The sequence below is a fragment of the Hippopotamus amphibius genome, chromosome 14 (assembly GCF_030028045.1).
Source record: "Hippopotamus amphibius kiboko isolate mHipAmp2 chromosome 14, mHipAmp2.hap2, whole genome shotgun sequence".
Lineage (NCBI taxonomy): Eukaryota > Metazoa > Chordata > Mammalia > Artiodactyla > Hippopotamidae > Hippopotamus > Hippopotamus amphibius.
The window spans coordinates 51,122,231-51,149,423 of record NC_080199.1 but is presented as its reverse complement, the minus strand read 5'-3'; the positions used below and the strand labels follow the sequence as shown (position 1 = coordinate 51,149,423).

The 27,193-nt window shown below is 33.4% G+C and overlaps 1 pseudogene; it reads left to right on the top strand.

Annotated features, from left to right (window-relative positions):
* The first annotated feature begins 476 nt into the window (after positions 1 to 476).
* On the top strand, positions 477 to 16,776 carry LOC130835576 (protein N-lysine methyltransferase METTL21D-like; annotated as a pseudogene).
* Positions 16,777 to 27,193: the final 10,417 nt, after the last annotated feature.

Sequence of the window (27,193 nt, the reverse complement as noted above, 5' to 3'; positions counted from 1 at the left end):
AAGCTAGATTTCAAGAACAAGACTCAAGTTTCTGAGTGCTGGATAATACTCAAATTTATGAGAAGCTCCAATCTTGAAATAACCTAAATTGTGAATATAAAGCATTGGCTCAGGTGTATAAAACAGGAATTTAGTGCCATAACTGGAGCAAAAAGTCCCCAAAGTTGGGGAAATTAACAGAGCTAGCTATATATCTAGATTATCAAAATTAAACTAAAGTTATTTACTATTTATAAAAAAATAAAATAAAAACACCTCAGAAGCATGATATGTCCTGTTTGTTAGCCTTACTGGTTCAAGGAGGCTACACATGGGGCTTTCCTAGGTGGAGGTGAAGATTAAAAAGAATTCTGAGAGCACCAGCTCAGGAACTGAATGTCCTTACCCAGGTTTCTGACATTAATACCTGCTTGATATTTTATACTTTTGGTTCTGGTGGACACCTTAGTTTAATGGATGAATCCTATTTAAACGCGATGGTAAAGATTAATGAAATGGTGTCTTTGAAACAGAAGGTCAGTGAATATATTTTACAACTCTGCACACTTTTCCTCTTTTCCACCTGTAGAAATACTTTAATATTGAGCTTTAATTTATTGTATTGCAAAAAGAGAAATCACATTAAGCAGATATAAATACAAAAGTTATCTAAAAAGATACAAAATAATATTCTAGTCCCTCCACTAATATGATATCAAAACTATAAGCTCTGATTTAATAATTTTAGAGCACATGATGAGAGTGGCCATCAGAAACATGGGTATAGCTATTCTTCTGTTGGTTATAAAGGATCTTGGATATTTCTTAAAGGAGACTAAAAAAGTAATAATTTGTCTCAATGGCATGACTCTTTAACCTCATTTATCATATGTAAACAAAAAGGCAAGTGTCATTCATTCCTATTCAGTTTCCAGGTTAAAGATAAGAGTTGGGAATTGGCAGTTTTTTCGCAAAATAGCATATATTGTATTAAGATTCCTGTTACTGTTGCAACAAATTACCACAAACAGTTGCCTTAAACAAAGAAATTTTATTATTGCATTTTTGAAGTAAGAACTACAAAATGAGTTTCTCTGGAGTATGGTCAAGGTGATTGCATTGCTATTCTTTCTGGAGACTTTAGGGGAAAATCCATTCCATTGCCATTTTTAGATTCTAGAGCCTGCCCACATTTCTTGGCTTGTATCTTCCTTCTTTTATGTTCAAAGCCAGGAAAATAGCATCTTCAAATTCCTCCCTTATTCTGCTTCTATTCTCACATTTCTTCCTATGACACTTTTAAGGACCCTTGTGATTATATTGAGCCAACGTAGATAATTCAGAATAATCTTCCTATCCCATGGCCCTTGAATTAATCACATCTGCAAAGTTCTTTCTTTGCTATGTAAGGTAACACAATCACAAATTCCAGGAATTAGGATATGGACATCTTGGTGGAGGCATTACTGTGTCTTCCACAGGTATTGTGCTTTCCTTTTCCATTAACAAAATACATCTCCTTATCTTATTAAATAAAACGAAGGGAAAACTTTTTTTTATAAATTCCAATATCTCTTTAATGAAGCCTCATTAACAAGATCCTCATTATCACTCTTCCTTTGAATACCTGAATAGTCTCTTTACCCTGATTCCTTGTTAGCACTCCATTGGCACCTCCTTAGCATATTTCTATTAACACTTTACAGTTGTATGAATATACATATAATGTTTTGTATGCGATATATATAGTCTCAAAATTTTAGCTAATTTCAAATCAAAATGTATATCAGTTACTTAAGATTGAAGAAAAAATATTTCAGAAACAAAAAGATGTAGTCTGATAGGCAAACAACATATTCTCCTTCTCATTGTCATCTTACTCTAATTGCATTTCATTTGTTTCAAACCATGACAGGTGCTGAAAGCTAAGAATACATATTCTAACAACAGATATTTGAGGTCATTAATTTTGGAATTAAACTCCAGAATCAAGTGCCAGATGAATAGGTTTCCTCCAGAATGTTCGAGTGTATCACTGAGTATCAAGTATCATAACTAGGCCATCTGTTACTTTTACATTTACAAGGCAAAAATGTTACATAACTTTGGAGTGGGAGCTAAAATTTAAAAAAATCATAAATGAAGCTTAAGGTTTTAATAAAGAGAAAGTTAACTTACAGGCAACAGTGGATCAGCTCTCTCTAGTTATTTTAATTACAATAAAACTGCTCCCTAAAGGCAATAATTCAGTATACTTTTGTGTCTTAAAAATCTTTGGATAATGCTATGACATCTGAAGTCAGGTAATTTACAAGAAACTAAATAGAAAAAGAAAAAGAAACTTCTGAGACAGTTGTATTGCCACTCTGTAGATATGTGCATATATGTTCTTCTGCTGAATTTACATGGAAATAAGATGTTTTGGTTTAAGTTTTTTTCTTACATGATGTCTTTTTTTTCCAAAGGTGCAGGAAACATAGTTCATATTTTATCCTAATCACATTGAGTAGGAGATTGATGGGCCCTGGGCTGGACAGCTGCTGTTTGTCAAGGGGAGTAAAATGGAAGCTTTGTTCTCACCCAGACACTCCAAGGACAAAGCTAGTAGCAGAAACTGAGCTCTGCTGAACTAAAGAGATAAGCTGCCCACTCCTGAGGCCAAGGAAAACTTCCCTATATGCACACGCACAGGAAGACTCCTTGGGGGTCAAAAAGGGAGGGGATGCCACCCCATAATAAGTGTGGAATGCACCCACAAGCCTCTGTGGTGGGATACATCCTAGCAGAAATTTGCACAAGCATCTTGTGGAGGGTCATAGGGCCAGTAAGTTGTGAAAAAAGAAACAAGGTAATTGGCCAAATGTAAACAAGACCCAGAAGGACTGTCCTACATAAATGATTTAAATCACCTCTTTACTGTGCCTCTCATTCAGGATGCCCACATTCCTCTCTGGGTGTGTATTTCTGCCTTGCTTCTGTCTTAAATAAACAAACTGCTTTTCTGTGTGCTCTCCCATACTTGTGCTATGTCTTTAATAATCAACTTTGTACCTGTTTTTACAGCTTTTGCCTCCTTGAAACATTATTGTTTTCAAATGGGGGAAAGAGCTAGGGCCACTTTTCTTCTTGCCTCTAGCCCTAGTGGTCTAGTAACTAGAATTCCTGGTTTTTCATTCAGGCTACCCAGGCTCAATTCCTGGGCAGGAAATTAAGATGTCTCTTCAGGACCACTCACTGTTGTCTCTCAGAGATCAACATAACTTCATAAACAAATTCACCTATATTTGGAGGCCTGGCAAGTAACCAAAATTAATGGAGATATATATATAATTTTGAAAAAAATGATTTGGGAAAAAAATTGATACTCACCAATTAGAATAAAAGCTTGGCATTAGAAAATCTGAGATTCTGAGGAAGAGAGGTTTGTTTTGTTCATATGTGTTTACATTTCAGAATTTCACCCAATTGTCTTTAGTTGACCCACAGTGTTACTCTTTTACACATTTCCCTGGTTTTCCTAACCTCAAGCTTCTTAGAATTTCTGCTGTACAGCTCAACTTCTCACCTGTTCACTATGTCCAACATATGTATTCTTTCACCCCCACTTTACTGACTACTTTTTCTCCCTCTGACTCAGTTTCTCGAAAATGTGCTGAAATTTTTCAACTTATATTATTGTCATTGATATTGTTTTATGTTTTTCATTTATTTACTAATTTCAGTGGAAAATGGAAGGATGAAAAGTAAAGCATACCATTAGCTCCAAGATGTTCTATGGATACTATTATGTATTTGAATATATTGGTCTTTCTGCAACTCAGGAAAAATCTTCAACCTTTATATTCTTTATTACCACTTTCATTCCAATTATTCTAATCTGTGCATAAGAAAATGCTATGTGTAAGTATATTTTCATTTTGTCTTCCATATCTATTATTTTCTCTCACAATCATTTCTTTCCTCCACCCTTTTCTTTAAGAATTTTATGAATTAATTTGTTTTCCAGATCATTAAGTAAACTACCTACAAGGGTGAATCAAATATTATCCGCACTCTGGTTATATTAAAACTTCTATAAGTTCTACAGCCAGAATGCAGATAATTTTTGACTCACCCTCATACATTAAATTATTAGAACATAATCTATAGAATCTAGAAGTTGAATTTTTATTTTTTTAATTGTTCAATAATTTTTTCAAGCATCTAGATAGTGCTCGAAATAAAACATTTGCTGTCTAAAGTATATCAGTGATTAATCACAATGTTGAATGCTCTTTATACTTTAATTCATTTTTTGTTAATTTAAAAAAATATTTTATTTTTGAACCTCTTAATAGATGCTATTTTTCTTCACATCTTTCCTAATTTCTGAGGTAACTTAATGAATATTTTTTGTTGCATTTTAATTTGAGTCATTTTCTTTCCATTTACATGCTGGATACATTACTGTTTTAGTTGCGTTCTTTTTTCAATAAGGTGCTCTGTTTGGGACAGTGGAAGATGATATTGAAATCAACTGAAGATTTTGAAGTGGAAAAATAACAAATCCAAGAATGATTTAAGATGTATTTTCTCATCATTTTGATGGTAGACTATGCATTTATTTGACTCTATATTTTCAAATTTAAAATTCTATAAACATTTCTGGTAGTGTGTAAATGCCATGATATATAAAATATTAATTATAGCAATGTAAAATATGTGAGAATAAACCTAAAATACAAATGTATTGAAACCAAACCGTTAGGTCTATTTGCTTGAAAATTATTCAGGGAAGAAATATTACAGTTAAGGAGCACTAGTTAAAATTCTTTTATATGAAAGAAGAATAAAATCTATTCAAATCTATCCAAATAATAGATTTAGCCATATGTTTTTAAACAAAGTAAAAGTCACTCTCATGTATAATGAATCAATTAGAACAAGGGTATGGTTAGTTTAAAATTATCTCAGGACAATTTTCTATTTTCTAATGCAAAATGTCTCTTTCTATTTGCAATACAAACAATGCAAGTTATCGCATTATGGCACCAAAAAATTGCTATATTTCTTATTCTTCATTGTTAGTTCTAGAAACTATAGTTAGAGAAGTAATGCAATATCACCAAAGTAAATAATGTATTTATATAAAACAGCTAGACATGGTTTTTGCTTATAGTTTATTTTCTACAAGGTATAAAATGATTGAATATTCATGTTGACAATCACAGTGCTGTCTTATGACATAGTAATTTAGACAATGGAGAACATATATGTGCAAAATGTCCTGGATCCAAAATAAAATCAAAATAGAAAAATAAATCAACCTTTTAGATATGTCTCTGAATTTGATTATAACTGTGCATTAAATATATCTGTAACACTCAGAGCCAGTTTATCCACAGGGGAGTCGCTGCCTTGCACTGACATTAATATGTAGTTATGAGTAAATTCAAAGTTTAAAATTATAGTCAATTATAAGGAAACTTTTTAATTAACCAAAATCTTGAACTGAGAGCCTTACCTACCAATAGTGTGACTCACTAAGGAATCTAGACTAAATGCATAAAAAATATTATTTTTTGCATTGAATGCCAGTTAATATCTGAATTGATAATATTTCTACTAATAAAGTCATAGTTTGCTTTTATAAATTTCCTTAATGACCTTTGCTTCCTTTATTTCCTTCTCTGTAATACCAGGTGGGTGTGTCCTACAATTTAACTGAATTCTGGCTCTATTTTCCCTGAGATAGCATCAGATCCCACAGGTTAAGGACTTGGTGTCACTTGACTGCCACACACACACACACACACACACACACACACACACTTCAGATGCCAATGTCAAGCCCCAGGTTGTTGCTTACACATCTGACCCACCAGTTATAAATCAGGGTTCCCACAAATGCCTCCTCCTTGGGTTCAATAATTTACTAGAGCACTTTACAGTACTCAAGTAAACAGTTTACTTACTGTTTTACCAGTTAAAGGATACAATAAAAGATAGAGATGAACATCCAGATGCAAGAGATTCACAGGGAAAGGTATGTGGGAAAGGGCATGGAGCTTCCATGTTCTTTCCAATTGTTTCACTTTCAGCACCTCCACACGTTTACAAACTCAGAAGCACCCTGAGCCCCATAGTTTTGGGATTTTTATAAAGGCTTTATCACATAGATGTGATCATTAACTCCATTTCCAGCCCCTCACTCCTCTCTGTAGAATGGGAAGTGAGGCTGAAAATTCTAAGCTTCTAATCATGACTTGGTCTTTCTGGTTACTAGCCCCAATCCAGGAGCCCAGCAATAGTCACCTCATTAGAGCAAACTACACTGATATCATTCAGAAAATTCCAAGAGATTTAGGGGATATGGGTTGGGAACCAGGGCCAAAGACTGAATATCACCAAATAGCTTCTTTTAACTTGTAAGGCAGGTCTACTGGCAACAAATTCCCTCAATTTTGTTTGTCTGAGGTTGTCTTTTTTATTCTTTACTTTTGAAGGATAATTTCTCATGATATAGACTTCTAGGTTGGTGCTTTTTTCTCTTAACACTTTAAATATTTCATTCCATTTACTTTCTGCTTGCTTGCTTTCTGAGAAGTTGGATATAATTCTTGTCTTTGTTCCTCTATAGGTAAACTGCTTTTTTTCTCTGGCATTTTTTAGGTTTTTAAAATATCTTTGATTTTCTTTAGTTTGAAAATGATATGCTTTAATGTTGGAGTGTTTTTTTTGTTTGTTTTTGTTTTTTTGTTTGTTTTTTGTTTTTGACATTTATCCCACTTGGAGTCCTCTGAGTTTGCTGGATCTATAATTTGATGTCTAACATTAATTTGTAGAAATTCTCAGTGATTATTGTTTCAAATATTTCTTCTGTACCTTTCTCTTTTTGTTCTCCTTCTTGTACTCCCCTTATGCATATGTTACACCATTTTTAGTTCTCTTATAGTCCTTCATAATTCTGTTTTGTTTGGCTTTTAGGTTTTCAAGGATTCTATTACTACATTTGGAGGTATGCAGATTGTGATTGAGCCTTCCTGACCTATCACCTTGTTGTCTGTGATATGATTTTGCTCATGACTGGCAGTCTTTGTCATGTCATCAATCTGTGTTTAGTATTTGGGTATCTCTAATGGCCCCAAATTGTGCTAAGAGTAATTGTTCAAATAAATTCTCATCAACTCTCATCAACAAGTTACTTTTCCCCTCACTCAACTCCAGCATAGGGGTCTACTGAATTTCTTAGCCTATCAGGCAGGGTTGAGTGTACTGAAGTATGGAGCTGCCATATGGCCTCTTCCTGCTTTCGATCTTATTCAAATCTGGCTGCCTTTTCTGTTACCTAGTATATCTGTAAGAGCAGTATCTTTAAAAAAGAGAAATCTGCTGCCTCCAGAACCTGAAGAGGCATACATTCATAAAATGTATGAAATGCCATTTTGATTTTTACTCTCAAGTGGATGTACTGACATGCCACTGACCACTGGAAACTAAACATGTTGCAGATATAGCAGGCTGCTGAATCTTGTGAAAGAGTTTATCTTGCACCTTTGAGAATGCATACACTTTTCTGAACAACCAGTGTGCTTTTCTAAACAACCACTTGCTCATTCTGACTGGTCAGCATAATATCACTAATAACATTTTAGTGATATTGGTGTCTCCACAAGGATATCCCTACTAGCCCTGATAAATTGTAGTCCTTTTGGAATTTCCCATGGAAGGTCATCTTCTGATAGGTCTTCTAGTCAGGCATATAATATTCATTTCAGCATGCTTTCTTCTCTGAAGCATATATCATGGCAATTCTTGCATTTCAACTTTGCTCAGTGTGGGACATTCTAGTAGCAATTCTCACCATCTCCTGGAAAATTGTTAGAGTGCTACATTCTATGTTGAGAGAATATTCTCAAAAAAAATCCCTCTCTTCCTTATCTAATTTTATATACTGCTCTATCAGACAAGGACCCTCAAACTTTACTCCCCTGCACATATCATCAGATACTTCTGCTATAAAGTGGCTAGATATAATTATATGGGAAATAGCTGCTTTTCTACTTTATGGGGATTGGCATATCTCAGACTGAATCCTGCTATAATTTAATCTCAATTTTAGGCCCAATGGCTAGGAGGAAAGTTGAGAGCGGGATATTTTTTATACTGTAGGGTAGAGGCGCCTATATTGTCTTTAAGTGCAAAACAGAGAGAAATGCTAGTTTTTAACAGGTAGGAATGGATTACATGAGCAGGCTCAGAAGGTTCAAATAAATCTTCAAAATTAAAATCTTCAGGGCATCCATGTAGCTGTGACCATTTCATGTGTCAAGGAACAGTTTTTTCCAATTAGAACCCTGACCTTGTCAAAAATAATTGCTTTTGTTGGACATTTAATCATAAATGATGTTTAGCTCCTCACTCTTACAAATCTGGACTTGGTCTTGAACTTGTTCTTAGCTTCTACCATTATCATGTAAACGATGGGAACTTCTTTGTATGAAATTAACGATTCCCTCTAACTTTCATACCTTGCTTTGAACCTGCCAGTAGCCAAACTGTTTATTATTTTGCTTTAGATCATTAATGGCATTTAGCATTTGTCATCTGATCTTATTTTATGTATAACATCTATTTCTTCATTATATATCAAACATTTGATACATAGCACCATCTATTTTAGTCCTTTCTACTAGTGTACACTGCCAATTCACCATCAGTAAGGATTTTAAAAGTTGAATAGCCAGGGGCTCTCTGTTTCCCATTTCCTGCTAGTGATGGCAGTTATCCTTTCAAACTGGATTATTTTATAAATTATTTTCTCAGGCTTCTGTCATCAACCCTTGCAGTTTTCTAGAAGCAGATGTTGCAATGGAGTTTGGGGTACTAATTATTTATCATGCAGCAACAACTATGCAAGGAAGAAAAAGAGGCAGGAATGGTTTAGCAGTCAAAAATGCTTTACAAAACCTTGGCCAAATTAGTTAGGTGCTCTGGAGCAAACAGGTTTCCATGGTAAGCTGAGAAGTCCAGGCATTTATGTCTTAAAGTTTTAAAGAAATGACCTCAGGTAAGGCAAGCAGTTTCTGAAGCTGAGTTAGACCTTAAAGGAAAAATGGAGCTTGAGTGCTGATCGCATTTCCCATAGTCAGGCACTGAATCCTGTCTTGGAGAGGAACTGGGCAGAGAATCTCTCTGTCTAACACACTGGAAAAAGTAATTGCAATGAGGATAGGGTTAAATTCAAATATGCTTCTAGAAACTAAGCTTGAAATATTTCCTGGCCTATATTTCTGATATTTACAACATCAATAATTCAATAAAATCTTCTAAAATCCATTAGAGAAGGCAGTATCTATTTTCACAAATTATTATGTCATCCAAAGAATTGTGGATATTAGGGAAACGTAGAGAAAAGGCACATAAATGAGATTGGGGGGAAGAAAATTGAAATCAAATAACAATTCAATGTAGTGATTGGTTTCTGTTCTGAATTTTAATGGTAGTTTTTTTTTTTTTTTTTCCTTATTATTGTTTTAAAAATAGGTTAGAGAGGAAAAATCACCCAAGTAAGGGAACAGGATTGGCAAGGCCAACTTTCGTAGTATACAATTGGCTGAAACAGTGCACACTGGCAGTGAAATATCTGCTTTAGCAATAGGTATTAAGCTAGTAGTCAATTTAGCCCCTTGACTGAAGGCCAAGTGAAAATTGGCACCAGGAAACACTGGAGAATTTTTGCATGTTGAATCTTCGGGAATTTGTTGAGGAGTGCTTTAAACACTGAAATGAAGAGTTCTAAATCAGCTTAATAATTTATATTCTATTGCTTTTGGTAACATTGAGAATAAACACTACACAGTGGCTTCAGAGATACACAGCCAAGCCTGATGCTGCTGGCTGTTTATGTTTTATATTTTTAGGGAAAAAATGACATAAAAAGCACGATTGCTTGCAGGTATTCTGCTCATAAAATATGACTTGAAGAAATAAAGTTTTTTCTACATCTTGAATTAAATTTGATTTACAGAGCAAACACAAATTATACATTAAATATTACAATGAATTCCCAGAACTATCTAAGGAAGTAAACATCTTAGAAAATGCAAGAATTGATGCTTTTTAAAAATGCATAAATTTAAATGAAAAGAACATAATGGAACTTTCTACACAGGATCTTAGTCATTTTGCTGCTCTGTTTCTGAAAGGTACACATTTGTCTGTGTGAACTTTGAAAGTTAATATAGCCATATATAAAGGAAAAATAATCAATGCTACATGTCAGCATGTGTATATTATCACTGAGCTTAGAGAAAAAAAAAAGATATCCTATATCTATGTGCTGTTTTTGATATCTTTAATTGTTGAAATGCTATATAATTAAAGCTGTCTTTTCTAATAGAAAATATTTATTCCTCATTTAACCATCATTTAACAAACTAAATATGGCAATGTCCTTTTAAGATCTAATAGCCATATTGCATTTTATAATTTTACCTCATCGTACAAAGTCTGTAAACTCAATATTACCTTATAAAAATTGGTTGCAACCGATAGAGTATCTTTTATCAAAAATGCTTATTTTAGTTTATTTCTCCAAAATTTTAATTATTATTCAGTTGTCTCAGGTATTTGAGTGGGAAAAGTACCATTTACTGAGTGCTATCATAGTCCTCATGCTGAGCTAAATCTTTCACTAAAATCATCACATTTAATCATAAAAATACACCCTGTGAGGTCATTTTTTTGCTCTTTTTATAAAGGAAGACAACCTCTCCCTGCCTCAAATGAGGAGTGGGCTGTTCTCAAGTCCAGGAGGAGGTATGGGCTTTCATAGTTTCCAGAGAAATTCAACTGGAAAGAAAAAAACAAACAACAAACAAAAAGCTTAGAATAGATTTATTCCAAGATCATCATTGTTGGGATACAATTTCCCTTGAGTCTCTTGTGATCAAGAGCAAAGGACTTACAAAATTTTGTTTCAGACTATCTTTTCAAGAACTTTGTATCATAAATAATCCTGTACAATTCAGTATAAGAGGTCCAGTTCCACTGTAGTCTCACTAATACTTATGTTGTCAGTTTCTATTTTTTGCACTATCATTTCTGATTCAGGTACTGAGATGTGTCACTGTGGTTTTAATATTTAGTGCCCTAATGATTAATCATTTGAACATCTTTCCATGTGCTTATTTATTGATATTTAGGATAGTCTCTTATGTAAAATTCCTTTCAATTTTTGACACTTTTGTTTATATTGGGGGTCCTGATGAGATCACATTACCATAGCTCTCTAGCATTACATGTTGGTACAGTTTTCTCTGAGAAGAACCCAGCTTTCTCCACTCATCCCATGTAAAGAGCACAGTCACATCCTCAAAAATCATTGAGACCTGAGACCTTGCTTTCCTCTGTTCAATAGCCATAAACTCTTTCCAGATTCTTTCCCTGGAGGAGGGACAGAGTCTCCAGAAGGCAGATCTCCCCCAGGCCTCCCCCAGTTCCACCGGTGAGAGGCTCTGAAACTGTCCCAGCTAGACTGCAGCCTCAGGAAGTGGGACTTCTCCTGGGGTGATGCATGCTTTGACCTCTGGACTGGAAGCTGCTCACTCTAGTGCTGAAAACTCGGCCCCCATTTTTGACACTTTAAAAATGGATTGTCTGTCTTTTTTTAAAAAACGAGTGTATTTTATGGATTATGTGTAATAAACTTTTGTCAGATAGTTGCACAGCAAATATAGTCTCCTTTCTGTGGCTTGCCCTTTATTTTAATACATTTTTAATTTTTTAAATTTTTATTTTTTTTTTAAATTTCACTTTCATTTATTTTCTTTAGGGTTTTTCCTATGACTAACTTTAAAATGTCTGAAATTTCAAAGCAAAGATTCCATTGAAAGTGTTACCTTCTCCCTCCTAACACATTTTTATTTCAGGTTAAAAATATATATATTTTTTAATTTTTAATATTTTGCTAATAATTAGTGATGTTTCTACTGGAGTAGAGTTGATTTACAATGTTGTGTTAATTTCAGGTGTATAGCAAAGTGAATTAGTTATACATATATCCACTCTTTTTTAGATTATTTTCCCACACAGGCCATTAGAATATTGTGTAGAGTTCCCTGTGCTAATACTACATTTTAATATGTACAAGATCATAAATTAATGAAGTCCATTTTATAAATCTTTGCTCTTTTAGTTTGTATTATTTGTGTCCTGGATTTTAAAAAAAATCCCTTTCACCCCCCCAATATCATAAAAATATTCTCCTGTATTATCTTTTAAGAGATATAATTTTATCTTGCAAAAATTCTACTTGATTGTGATACTAAATTTTTTCAATATATATTTTCTTTATACAACATTTTAGTTTGTGTCTATTTTCATGACAAATATTAGGCAATAATTCCTTTTTTATAATATCCTTGCCAGATATACATAAAAATATTGTGCACTCTTTACACATTTTGTTGAGAAGTGTTTCTTATTTTTTCTTTACTATGAAATAACATAAAAATTTAATATTATCTTGTTCTGTATTTTCAGAAAATTCACAAGCAAAGTAATGTAAGTTTGGAATTTTCTTCCTAAAAAGGTTTTTACATTCAGGTTCAGTTTTTTTAATAAACATAAAATTGTTCATACATTTGCTTCTCTTATAGTTTTAATTTGTTCTTTTTTTTTTTCTCATAGAATCCCTCATTACAACTAGGTTCTCAATAAATGTATTCACAAATTTTTAAAGAATACATTTTTTCTTTTTTTAAAATTACTCTAAACATCTATAGCAATCTCCTCCCCACCAATTTGATTTGGAAATTGCTGCCTTGTCTCATTTTTACACTCAAAAATATTGCTAGAGTTTTAGCAATTATTTTAGCTTTGGTGGACACTCTTACATACTACCCAGATCCTTTTCCCCTTAGCTGCTGAGATTACTGCTGGAAGTTGCACCTAGGCTATCAATCATCATTATTGATTGACTCAGAAGTGGAGTATTAGTTCATCCAAGGTCATCAGTCTTTCCAGGAACAGATCCACCCAAATAATAATCAATACAAAGAAGCAAAAACTATAAACTGTAAATAGGATAAATCACAAAGGCATGGAATAAACAGTGGCACACACTGAGGTAAAAATAAAACAATAAGTGAAGTAGGTGGTAAAAGGAGGGATTGAAAGGCTCAGAGAAATGAAACTATTTCATGAATTCACTAATGCTGATAAACACACCAGATGACTTTGTTCCACAGGAACACTCAGATGCTCTTCCCATCACTTACCAAGATAACAAGAATGTGCTGCTGAAGGGGCCTAAGCATTACCAGGAAGTTCCCATGGTGCCTCAGCTCTGTGGACAAAGATTAATGGTATGAAATGCCATTAGAGTTTGTGGTCCATTAATAGTGAAGTAGTAATTTTAACAGAGTAGCAGCAATAGTGTTAGTAATAGTAAAAGACTCCACACTATAGAGGGTAGGAGGTATCATTTAACTCAGAATACAAGTTGGTTTATCATAGTAATTGGCAGAGTAGAGCTTTTCACAGTCACTTAGCCTCCCTTCTATATTTTCTTTCATGTCTTCTAGTGTTTCAAACTGGATAGTCTCTACTGGACACTGTCCAGTTCACTTATTCTCTCTTCCTCTGTTTCTAATATTCTTTCAAATTTAAGTTCTAATTTATGGATTCTTAGTATCATATGTCTTAAGTTTTAGAATTTCCACTTTTACTTTTCTGGCCAATTCTTTTAATTGATTTTCTTCAATCTTTTAATAATAGCTATAAAATCTGTCTTTAAAAAACTACAGTATATAAATGTCTCTAGGTCTGTTTCCATTGCACATTTTCTCCTGTTGAATCTTAGTAATATGATCCTGTCACCTGGAATGACTGCACTAATTCAACATTGAGTTTGGCATATGAAAAACTTATGGTTTCAGGAGGGTTTATTGTTGTTCTTTAATTTTCCTCTGCCAGGCAAGTAAAGTACAGGCAGATCAGTGTGATTCAATCAAGATTATGTTTGAGAATTTGGAAATGTTATGCTATTTCTAGTTTGCCTTATTTCCTTGGACACAGAACTTTAAAGGCAACATCAGAAAATTTGTGCTTTTACTAGAGCCCCACTCCTTGGCATGCTCTTATCTCTGTGTCTTGACTTCCCTGACTGTGGGTCTGACAAAATTTTAACTTGTTTTTTAGCACCACAGTAGTCGCTTTCTATATTATGTTTCCATCTCTAATTTGATACCTGACAGCTTAAGTCTCAGCAAAAAATTTGAAAACTTATTACATCCTTATGTAATATGGATAACATGATGCATTTTTCTCAGGTCCCTTTTCTCAAGGATTTAATCTCTTAAATCATGTCTGACCCAGTAGGCTTGATGTGAGCATTTTCCCAACCTTGTCTAGTGAGATGGCTATACTTTTTAGGCTGTGTATGCCCCACACTGTGAATGAGTAAATGTCTTCATGGGGATGGGGAGGAGAAACAATGGTAAAAGTAAGGCTCAGTTTAATGGATTTATTTGATCTCTAAGATCTTTGTCTCTAAAGCCATGACAATTTTCGTCTATCTTTCAATGCATTTCTAGCTTTTATGGTTCTTTCTTGTGGAAGAACTCCATCATAGTCAGAAGAGATACCTCAAAATCCAAATGTTTTCTCAAATGACATTCCTTTTTATAATTCCTCCATTCCTCGGGATGCTTCATTTCTCACTTCTGTCTCCTCTTCATTAATACAGTTGTAGAGCATTTCCCACATTCCTTCAAAATAGGAATACAACTTTCCCCAGTTTTTCTCTTCCTGCCCAATCTCTATTTACTGTGGCTTTCTTGTGAAGAGGGTACATATCTTATAAATCATGATGCTGAACATACCTCATGGCCTCATACTTAACTGAATCATTGCTGGTGTTATTGAAATGGAGATGTTCTGTTTTAGGGAGTACATTTATCCCCCTGATAAAATTATTTTTTAGCTATATTACTGATGGTAAGATTAAACTGTCATCATTTTTTTTAAATTTTTTCTGCCTAAATATTCTCTAGAATAAATTGAGAGTATTAGTTTATTCCAGCTGCTAGACTTACAAAAAGATTCAGTTCAACCCATTAAGCATAAAGACAGAACAAAATAGAACTTCTCAAGTTTTAGTGTTACTGTTTTTATGATCTTTGGAAATTTCATGACTTTTAAAAAAGATTTGTGTAATATATTACATAAGGGGTTAATTATTTTCATTGTTGGAAATCATGTCAGTGAATTAGAGGTCTAAAACTTTCTTCACAAATAATTCATTTTAAGGTAATCACATTAGCCTCTTAAAAATATAAGAATATACACTTAAGTGTGAATATTTGCATCTTTTCTGTTTAAGTGATTGACAGAAAGGTACTTTTTTGAGAATAAGAACAGTTTCTTCTCTCATACATATGCCACATAATAAATGTGTTAAGAAAAGTGAGAATATGTTTGTCTTCCCTGTTCTTCGTAATTTTTCCCCAGGACAACACTACAGATACATAGATAATTTTGATTTATTTAGAAAGAAGAACATAAACATTTGTAGTTCCTGTTACTTTGGTATGGATATCTTCTTTGATATGAAGAATCCCCAAATCTCCAGACTTTAGCAACTTCAACCCAGGCTTCAGACTTCTGAAATGGCATTGCATATGACTTTCAGCTAATGTAATCTTGAAAATTTCAGGAAAACTTTCTAAATGAGATCAGTTAGAAGCTAAGGCCTGAAGAATCAACAGCGTACCTGGAAAAAGGAGTTAGTCGTTTTCCGGGAATATTTATCAGCTCCCAGGGGGCAAAGGGTACACAGAGGTTTCTGGCAATTGTGTTCATGTTTGATTCACTACTTGCTTCTTCTCCTACAAACACTCATATAAGTTCCGCAGCCATTGAGATATCCAGATAAAAATACTATATTATGTGTTGGTTATTGAGAGTTCGTGTGGATTTGTCTCATGAGTTTGATTTGTGACTATTTCTATTTTATTACTACTCCATTTAAAATTAAATGCGGGGGTTCTGTGGCGCAGGGGCCCGCGCGCTGCGCCAGCGGGTGGTGCTGGAGCTGGAGCTGGGCGCCGGCACAGGGGCAACGGGGATCATGGCGGCCACCCTCGGGTAGGCGGCGCGGCCGCTCCGCGCGGGAAGCCCGGCCCCGGCCCCGGCCCCGGCCCCGACCCGCCGCGCCCACGCCCGCGTCCGCCTTCTCTCGCAGGGCTGACGGCACCGTCACCGACCTGGAGGAGCTGCAGGGCCTGCTGAGGCCCAACATCGCGATGAACCGGCATCTCGTCACCGGCTCTGTGCGGGCCAGGGCGCTGAAATGGAGGGAAGAAATAGAAGACCTTCCTTCTCCGCCAGATTACATCCTCATGGCCGACTGCATCTACTACGAGGAGTCTTTGGAGCCACTTTTGAAAACCCTAAAAGATCTCAGTGGATCTGAGACTTGTATTATATGTTGTTACGAACAATGAACAATGGAAAAAAATCCAGAAATCGAGAAAAAATATTTTGAGCTCCTTCAACTAGACTTTGACTTTGAAAAAATTCCTTTGGAAAAACATGATGAAGAATACCGAAGTGAAGATATTCACATTTTATACATCAGAAAGAAAAAATCGAAACTTCCATCATGAAATCTAGTCACCTTACCCAAGCCTCTAACAACGTGGGTAAGCTAATGATGTGAACGGAGCACGTGAATACAGTATGGGAAGATTGTGTTCATAGTTTTTTCCAGCATGTGTCCTTAGGGATCCGACATACAGACAACCACCACGGGCCGCCTGCAGTACAAAAATTGACTGCCTGCCTGCCTGCCAACGGGCCTGAAATCCGACTTAGTTTACTTTCAGCTGGGCATCAGGTTCTGCTTAAAAGAAACATTGTGTTATCAGTCACTCCTCAAATAAAAATAGGTACTGAGGTTAGCCTAAAGTCTACCAAAAACAGTGAAGTAGAATAGTTGACTTGGTGTATTTGCAGGAAACTAGAGACAAGTTGATCTGGTTTCTAAAGAGAGATGTTAGTTGCTTTATGATGTTTAAATTCAAATCAATAAATTTTAGTTTGTCTTCAAGGTAAAAAGAAAATTAAATGTGCATTAAAGAAATATGTTCATTACAGTATTAATATTATGACAAATCCCTTTAAGGTAGAATTATGTTTTTCCATATTACAGGTTGCTATGTTTTATATTATGAAATTATTTTCTTGATTTCAAAAATAACTAATTATCATGGAATACCTAAACCATGGGCAGTATGCTGTACTTTGAGGAATAATTTGAACAAAAATGAATGAATTGGGTCAATTACTTTATCGTTCTTAAGAATTATAAAAGAGGAACTCCTGACGTGAGGATATTGTTAATATCTGAAGAGGAAGTGGAAAGACTGCAAGAAGAGTGTGAGTCAGAAGAATTAGGTATAGGTGGCTCACAGAAACTCTAAATCATAAGAAAGTAGACATTATGAGTTAAAAAGAAGATATGATGTGGAAAAAAATTTACGTAAAATATGGAAAGTAGAGATGGTACATTGGGCACATGCCCAAAATGAGGATTAAATATCATGAGACAGAGAGAAAAAAGTTCTATAAGAGAAAAATTGATTCCTAAATCTTCCTCAGCTCCCATTAACTTCCTTTTTCAAAAGGGTTTATGAGTGATTGCTTATGTTCTCAATCTATATAAAATGTTATATTTTAAAACATGACATTAACTTAATGTTTCTATTCAAATAGATAAATTTGAGGATTTTTGTTTCGAGGTGCTGAAGAAAGTTTGTTTGTGTCCTTTCCCAACTGTCCCCACATCAAGAGAGACATTTACTTATCAACATATTATAGTAACTAGTGACTGGAGTCCATAACTGTACTTTCTGAAATAAGGAAGCATGTTGCTTAAGAGTTTCCGCACTGAAGATTCTGACACTAATGATATTTATCATTAGGACATAATATGTGTTCCTTTAAAGATGCTTTAAAACTAAGTAGACAGTATAGCACTATCTTTGAAATTCAAAACCAAATTTAAATAGTCAGAAACTTTAAGAAATAAATGCTCAGGAACGTCTCCTATAGTTTACATTAAAAGTCAGTAGGACCTATTTTTTGTTGACTGCTGGTTCATAATAGTATTTAACTACTGTGTTAGTGCAGAAGGTATCACACTTAGTCCAAACCAAAGGATAAAGGCTTTCATAAAAAGAAAAAAATGGTAAATATATTTTATTATGTAAGAAACTCTAAAAATTACATCAGGGTTAGTTACAATGAACAGATCACTTTAAGAAATAGTAAATGAACTCTCAGAAATATAGGTGGAAAAGACAAAGCACATAAACAAGGACAGATATGCAAACATATATAACATGTGAACCTAGGAAAAAATCAGTCTTGACCAGTGTGCCAAACATTTTCATCAGATTAACATTAATTTAAAAATAGAAGTCTAATACATTTTACAATTCCACGAAGATATTGTTAGAAACCCTAAAATTTTTAAATCTATTTTTCTTGGCTAAGGCCATGTGAATGGGATCCTTACTTATGGGCTGAACTGCAGATACTCATATATATTTTTGTGTTCCTCCTTTCCACTCTCAAAATAAAATGTTTTCTTGGCTGTTTAAGTCAGCTTATGCCCTGCTTTCTAAAAATATTCACTATCATCACCCTGAACATTCCTTAATAATGATGTAACAAATCAGAGGACTGGCTGTATTATGTATGTGTGTCTTTGTCTGTATAAAATAATGTTTTGACATCTTAAAAAAACTTTCTGGCTGGTGAGAGACTGCCCGTCCATAGACTAGTCAATTCCTAGACATAACAAAGGGTCCAGCTGACAGCATTATGTGAAACTAGCCAATCCAGAGCCATACTTCCCCTTTCTGATCCATTCACCTGAAAGGAGAATATTCTTCTGCTATAATCATCTCAGGGTCAGGCACCAATCAGTTCCAGACCATGTCTATAGCCCAAAGCCTACTGAAGAAATTATTCAACTAGCCAATATTAAGCTGTCTACTATGACCCAATGAAAAGCTAATAAAAGCTGCTCTAAGCATCCTCTTCCTTACTCCTGTCTTCTGCCTTCTCACCATCCTGTTGTTTTTCTATGTGGTTCTGTGTGTCAGGCCATACATCCTGTCTCTAGACTTGGGAGTATAATAAATTTTGTTTTCTTGAAAAAGTATTTCAGAAGTATTTTTTAATCCTATCATTTCAGAAAATTAGATTTCAAAGTTGTTTAAAATTCAATTTGTATATATTTTACAAATGAAATGTTATGCTTTTCCTTTTCTTTTTTCTTTTTTTTTTTGGCTGTTAAGGATAATTAGTAGAGATGCAATAAAAATCCCAAATTGAGTACTTACACTCATACAAGTCTACTTTTAAAAGGTTGTTAATAATCTTGTTAACTTCTAAACAATCTTTTTAATTCTCAGCAATAAATGTGTAGGCAATTAAAACACATGCCTAAAAAATATCCTTTCTATTGTACACATTAGCTCTCAGGTTAATCATCCTAAACTACCAAGTGACTACTGTAAATAAAATCCACATTTCCTACTTTCACTGAAAAATTCCTTCATATCCGGCTCCAGTCAGTCTTCTAAAAATCATTTTCTTTCTTTAGCTCAGGGTTAATACTGATACATCTAATATTTCCTCTTTAATATGCTTTATTCATTTGTATATAAGCTATTTTATCCCTGGAAAATCTTAAATATATTTATATTTATTCTAGTATAAAACTTAGTTTTGCATTTTCTATTGTTTTTTAATTGTAAAATTTATGTAAATTCCTATTACCAGAGAAGTCCAAAGCAATTTGAATCTGATAAAATTGGATAAAAGTTTAGCAAATCCATTTTTCCTTTATTAAAAAATTACCATACTTTACAGTATGTAGAGGTTACACAGCTTTTCATCTGTGTTTATGATCTCTGGCAAGACTTAGAGAAGAGAAATTACGTTTTAAACTATTTCAACATGTCTATAAAAATTACATACAAAGTAAAGTCATAATGAAAATGAGAAAGTAAATTATTTTTGCTCTTTGCAATTTTGAAGTCTAATAAGAAATGAAGATCTATAGTTGTATTTATATCTTTAGAATACAAAGAACTGTATAATCAATATTCAGCTTTAGTCACTGTAAGCCTTTAAACCAAAATAAAATTGAGTAATAAAATTCAAAATCCATGCATTATTACAAGACATTTATTTTTCTGTAATTTTAGAAAAATTTTCTAAAATTTTAGACACTTATGTGTTGCAGTAAAGTATATTGTTGAAATATTTTCTTTTTGAGTGCGTTTGAGAACCACCTGATCCTTTGTATTCTGGGAAAGACTGTGGCTTGCTTGGCAAAGCAGACACAAGCTTAAATTTTAAAGCATTGACTGAAATGCTATTATATAGTTTTCCACAAACACTATGTTTACTGCTTTTGCCATGTCCTACAAAGATCAACTCTTGACTCTTATAAGAACTTCACTGTAACACAATTTGTTGTTTTTTATGACTAAGCCACAATTAGTAAACAGCATGTACTAGAAGGCTGAATACCTTTTTAATACAACCACTTTCTTATTTCTGTTGCTTATCAAAAGAGGGATTAAACACAACAAATATCTCAGGATGTCAAAGGTTATAAGACAATATGTATTTTCTAATGAAACAATCACCTAGTACATTTCATAGCTGTAGAAATGTACCCAGAGAAAAATAAACAAAAATAAATTGTCTAAAAAGCACTTCTTGAAATGGTGCAAAGTTTTGAATATTTGATAGGAAAACTTGAAGTCTATAATTGCCTATTTCAAAGTGTGTGAAAGTTCCTAGTTATTTATGAATATTTGAAGTTATTTTCTTCATTCCTTGTTAATTGCTTGTGACAGCCAAGAGTTAAAATATGGGTATCCTATTATATAATGTAGGAGAACAGCTGCAACACAGTCTGCTTCTGCTGATGCTCTTGACAATGTGTCTCCTAATGCCCTAAAAACAGCTTCTCCAGGCATGGCTGTTACTTCACACTTTCAGGCTCAAACAATTGGCCTACTGAAATATTCAAGTTGCCACACTGAGGAAAATCCATTTCCACCCATCACAAAGAGGTAGCAAGACAAATTTGCAGTGAGGACAGAAAAACAAAGCAAATTATGGACAGTCATTGTTGTCCTGGTTTCTTGAGGAAACAACCGAAAAATTTTAACTTTTTTAAGAAATTGTTACCAACTCTGTTGATCGATAAAGTTATTCTCAGAAAATTATTTAAGGTATTCAAAGAAAAAAGGGATTGCAGAAAAGCCAGAAGAAGTACTACAAAGATGGAGTAGGTAAAAATTAAATTTAACTCTGGTGTAAATAGTAATTTACTTGTTAAAATTATGGAGGTCAATGACAGAAAAGTCTCTGAAGATATTTTACTTGTTCCTTGGGAACTTTCAGGTGAGCCCCTGTAACAGATTAAAATTCTTCTCTAGACAGGTTTCATATGACTTGAGCCAGGGACCTTTCCTCACTCCCCCAAGATAAATTCTTCCACAGATTAATATCAGAATCAAGATTTGCAATGTGTCTCCTGCTAGTGAGAACTAGTAGTCATGAAATAATTTTCTTGGAGAAATGCATGTACCCACCATCTTTAATCTTTTAAACCTGGTCAAAACCAAACTCTTAGTTTAACATAGGAAAATACAGTGCCTGAGCAGGTGTGAGTTCTGTGAACCCAAGTGTCGTTCTTTTTAAAAGTCTGTATGGTTGCATATAAGTCTTAATAAAGGGTTCTTGAATCTTGATGGAAGTTGGTAAAATCAAAGTCATTGTGGAAGGAAAAAATATATCTTATCACTGCACATCTATTTATATTTACCATCACATTAGAGCAATAGTAAAGCTACTTAATCAAAAAGCTTTAAGTTGTATAGAATTCACATACAAGTACTTTCATTCACAATTAAGAAATGGGTTTAAATCTGCTATCAACATATCTAATTGATATGCTTATATAAACAAGCCACAGGACAGAATGAAAATTTGTTCAATTACTTGGAACAAATATCACAGTACAAAAGAGGAAGAAGAAAACATTCTGTACCTAAATAAATTTTAGAATATGTAAAATGTAATCCCAAAGAAATTAAATAAAGCCAGAAAGCTGTGAGTAAAGTTAATTCTCAACAGAGATTGCCAAAGGCACAAATACACAGAGACTAGTACTAGAGTTTTAATAATACTTACATGTTTATTAAGCATTTTAATTTCAGTAGAAAGCAACATTAGAAAGTATCTATAACAGCAGTTTATGAAAACAGAGAAACTTCATTAAACAAACAAAATGGCTAATAAATCTTAAAAGATTATGTGGTAGAACATGTGAAAAGAGGAGAGTTTACTCACTCATGAGAAAACAGATGAGAGAAACTTCATACATATAAAAGCATGAGCTGGCTTTGCTTAAGTCTGCACTTCACTTAGAACAGTGCCTATTTCCAGATTATGGAATCTAGGAATCAAAAGATACCTTTAAAAAAATGTAAAAGTTTTTGATTTACTTTTAAAATTATAAATATGTAAAGAAAATATTATTACTTTGATGCTGGTGAAAATCTGTACAGGGTAGCCATTGATAAAATATTACATGTTAGCTCTTATTTAAAATAATGTAATTATTGATAATACGTCATGGCAGTTCTTTAATTTTTTTGTATTGATAGATTGTGTGTACTATATTTGTATTGTTGAATATAAATTTTCCAAATCATTTTTTCACTTAATAATATTTCATACAAATATTCTTACATCATTATATATTTAGAAAAAGAGTTTTAATGATGATGTAATATCTCAACCATCACTTACTATGTTCACTATGTTACATATCCATATACTTAAATGTTGCTAAACCTCAATAGACATACAATTTTTACATATATCACTGAGTTTTTCCTTAAGTCAGTTTCCTGGTTATAGGATTAGGATCAGATTACATATAAAATGATATCACTAGTTCATTGGCTTTTGATAAATACTGTGAATCTTAATTTTTTTTTTCACAATTTAGACTTGAAATATTAAAAATATTTAAACTCTTCTTCCTACTCCATGTAAACAAATATATAAATGTTTCTTAATTAGATAAGCATAAATAGAATCTACCTTTGGTTACTAGTGAAGTTCACCATTTCATCATTACACTTACTGCCATCTGTTTTCTTGCTTCTTCTCTTGTTTTGGGGAGGAGGAAATTAACCAGTCCTACAAATTGCCTTGTTTTGATAATAGGTGTTACATATTTTTTTTGCATTGTGTGCAATTTTGAATTATCAAGTAATCCATCCTAGTTGTTCCTGATTTTAACTGAACAACAGAGACCTATAGAGTTGAAAATAAAAGTTCTTTTTCACTTGATCTCCCATTTCCCAACTAGTGAAATATCTAATACTGCTTGCTGCAAGTTATACTAGCATTTTAGAAATTTCACCTTTATATGTATATTTATAGGATTATGTAGATATTAGGTATATTTTAGAATATTATATATAATGAATAATTAAATATGCATAAATAAAAATATATGCACATAATTACCTTTAAAGCAAAAGTATTATATAATCAATATATAATGATCTGTGACTTGTTTTTTCTAAATTAATAATATAATAGTAATTGTTCAACTTAGCATATATTGACTTGCCTCATACTTTAATAGTTATGTAGTAATCTATTTTTGGAAATATCAAATATGAATGCAGGTATTATGTGTTGAGTTGGGTCTCCCCAAAAGATAAAGTCATAAACACCAATACTTCAGAATGTGAAACTATTTGGAACTAGGGCCATTGTAGATGTAATTAGTTAAGATGAGATCTTGCTGGAGTAGGGTAGGCTTTCATTTCAACATAATTGGTGTCCTTACAAGAAGAGGAAATATGATGTGAAGAGAGATACACAGGGGAACACCATGTGACAACAGAGGCAGAGACTGAAGTGTTCCAGGTGAAAGTCAAGAGTGCCAAGGAATGGCAGCCATGCTGAGAAGCTGGGAAGACAGAAGGAAGGACACTCCTTAACAGTTTCAGAGGGTACATAGCCCTGCTAGTAGACTTGAGTTTGGACTTCTGGCCTTCAGAACTGTGAGGTAATGAATTTCTGTTAGTTTAATCTATGCAGTCTGTGATACTTTGTTATGGCAGCCCTAGGAAACTAATACTATAGATTTGGAGCTTTTGTTTGTTTGTTTTGTTTTGCTATTGTATTCTCTCTATGTGTTTCTATGTATGAGGAACTATTTTCGTAGGATGGAATTCATAAATAGAATTGCATTGCTTTAGCAATGCCATCCAAACATACTGTCCCAATTTAATATCACACAATAAGTATATGATAACATTATTTTTCCTCCAATATTGTACAGTCTGGATAGGGTGGATTAATATTTAAATTTAGGAAAAAGAGCTGCTTCAGTATTATGTTAATTGGTATTTTTCTGCTCATTGGTAAAATTGTATATTACTTTACATGAGTATTAGCCCCTTATGTTTCTCCTGTTGTGGACCCCATATTCAAATATATTTCTTCCCTTTTCTGATGGATTTATTTGCCCCACCATATGTTATGAATTTGTATGTGCTATATACTATATATCTTATCTGCTATACATACTATGATTAATTTCCCATGGCTTCACTGGAATTAATACTACTTAAAATACCTATGGCTGCTTTCCTTTTAAAATGGTAGAATTGAGTAGTGACATCAGAGATGATGTGGTCCCCCAAAGCCCAAGGTGTTTAGGGCATAGCTTTTTATAAAACATATTTGCTGATCTCTGTTCTATGCGGTATTCAGAATATTTATGAGTGGTCAAAATATGATGATATTGGCACAAAAAATACACATTCTAGAACAGAAGCTGTATTATAGAATTTAAAATAAACTAATTATTGCATGTATTTAATTAATTAGTATGCGCTTTGAGTAAGAAGTAAGGGTTAGTATTGATCAGAGTAAGGATTTATCTTAATAGAAGCTTAAATTTCCTCAAGAAGTTAAAGTGGTAACTTAATTAAGAAAAAAAAAAAACAGAAAAAAGAAAACAAAAATCCCCCCAAAAAAACCCAAGAACAAAACAAAACTAAAACTCCTGTGTAGGTCTCTGAGATGTTGTAGAAAGGGACCAATGAGAAAAAAGGAGGTAGACCAATATGGAATTGGGAATACTTAAGCAACACGAAAGGAAAGAGAAAATTCAGAGATTACCTTCTATAAAAATGTTAAATATCTTTATCAAAGCTGTATTGCACATAATCCACAACTAATTGCCCCTGTAATGTTTGTATCACTTTATAGCAGTGTCAATATAATAATAAAAGTCCTAATCATGTGTGGTTCGGGAGCACTAAAAAAATAGATGAAATGAAATGGTAACATGTGGTCTTGCAGAGAAGAACTTTGCCGTGAAGGAAAAACACACTATAGTTAAAAAATAATTTTTTCGAGTTTGCATCCTCAAGAAAAATTTTTGAATCTGCTTCTGCACATCTGTTTCTTCTCTTGCTCTCTGATAATGCCAGTATAAACCATATTAAATATGGCAATATAGTTTTAATTGTTCTATCTGTTTGCAACTAAGACAAAAACTCAGACGTGAGTTATCTCTACCTTCTAAAATGTGATTGCTTAATATTCTTATAGTTCTTTGTATATTTATTTCCTGTTAAATACCATCATTCTACCCTCAGCACAACCAACAACTTGCCTTCTGACAGAATGGAGAATTAGATAAGAGAAGAAAAATATTTCTGTGAGTGTGTATAGAAGTATATGACAGAGACAATATTCCAAGTGAGTCAGTTAGACAGATTATTTAACAAATTGTGGATTAAGAAGAATTCCAAATGGAGAAGATAATCAAACAAAAAATGATGTTAAGATGACCATTTTTCTTTTTTATTCATCTCTTAATATGAAAAATAAATTAATGAGTAATTACTGATAATTAACAAATGGCTTTTGAATGTTAAACCAGCCTTGAATTCCTGGGATAAACTTCAATGGTTCATGATTTTTTTTTTTTAATTGGTAGATTTGCATATATTTTGTTAAGTGCTTTTGTTTTCTTAATGTATTTCATTTTTATATCTGGGTAATTCTGATCTAATAAAGTTTGTTGATAACTGTTACTTCTTTCTCCATTTTTTGAAAGAGTTTGTTCAGGATTGATATTATTTATTCCTTTGTGATTAATTCAATTACCAACTGAAAACTTGTGGGCCCAAAACTTTCTTGGTGTAAAATTTTTAGTAAAATAAATTTCTTTATATTTCTCATAGCTTTTGAGATCATAGTTCCTTTAAATTATTGAGCACATTATTAGTAAGTTTTTAAAGACTCTATTTCAATAATTGTCTCTTTTTTAATATCTGTATATAATTAATTTTTCTTTTGTCTATAGGTAATATTTTCTAGTTTCTTTACATGTTTGTTTGTTTTTTTAAGCTCTTTATTGGAATATTATTGCTTTACACTGTTCTGCCAGTTTTTGCTGTACAACAGAGTGACTCAGCTGTATTTATACATATATCCCCATATCCCCTCCCTCCCGCATCTTTGTATGTTTAGAAATTTGTAATTAAATGCTGAACATTGAAAATGATTCATTTTTGAATGTCTGCTTTTTCTTTTTCTTTTAATACAGGTGTGATTTATTTTGTTTTATTTTATTTATTTTTGGCGGCATTGCATCTTTGTTGTTGTGCATAGGATTTCTCTCATTGTGGAGAGTGGGGGCTACTCTGTTGTGGTGCCCAGGCTTCTCATTGTGGTGGCTTTTCTTCTAGAGCACAGGCTCTAGGCACACAGGCTTCAGTAGTTGTGGTACACAGGTTCTAGAATGCAGGCTCAGTAGTTGTGGTGCATGGGTTTAGTTGCTCTGCGGTATGTGAGATCTTCCTGGACCAGGACTTGGACCCGTGTCCCCTGCATTGGATTGGCAGGTGAATTCTTAACCACTGCACCACCAGGGAAGCCCTGCTTTTCCTTTTTTAAAGGGTATTGCTCTTATTTGTCAAGTATCTAAGTACATTTCGGATTAGTATGTTTCTTTGAACCATATTTTTAAAGTATGTTGGACCAGAACTAGATTTCTCTTTACTCCAGTGCTAATGTCTACTACAATGCA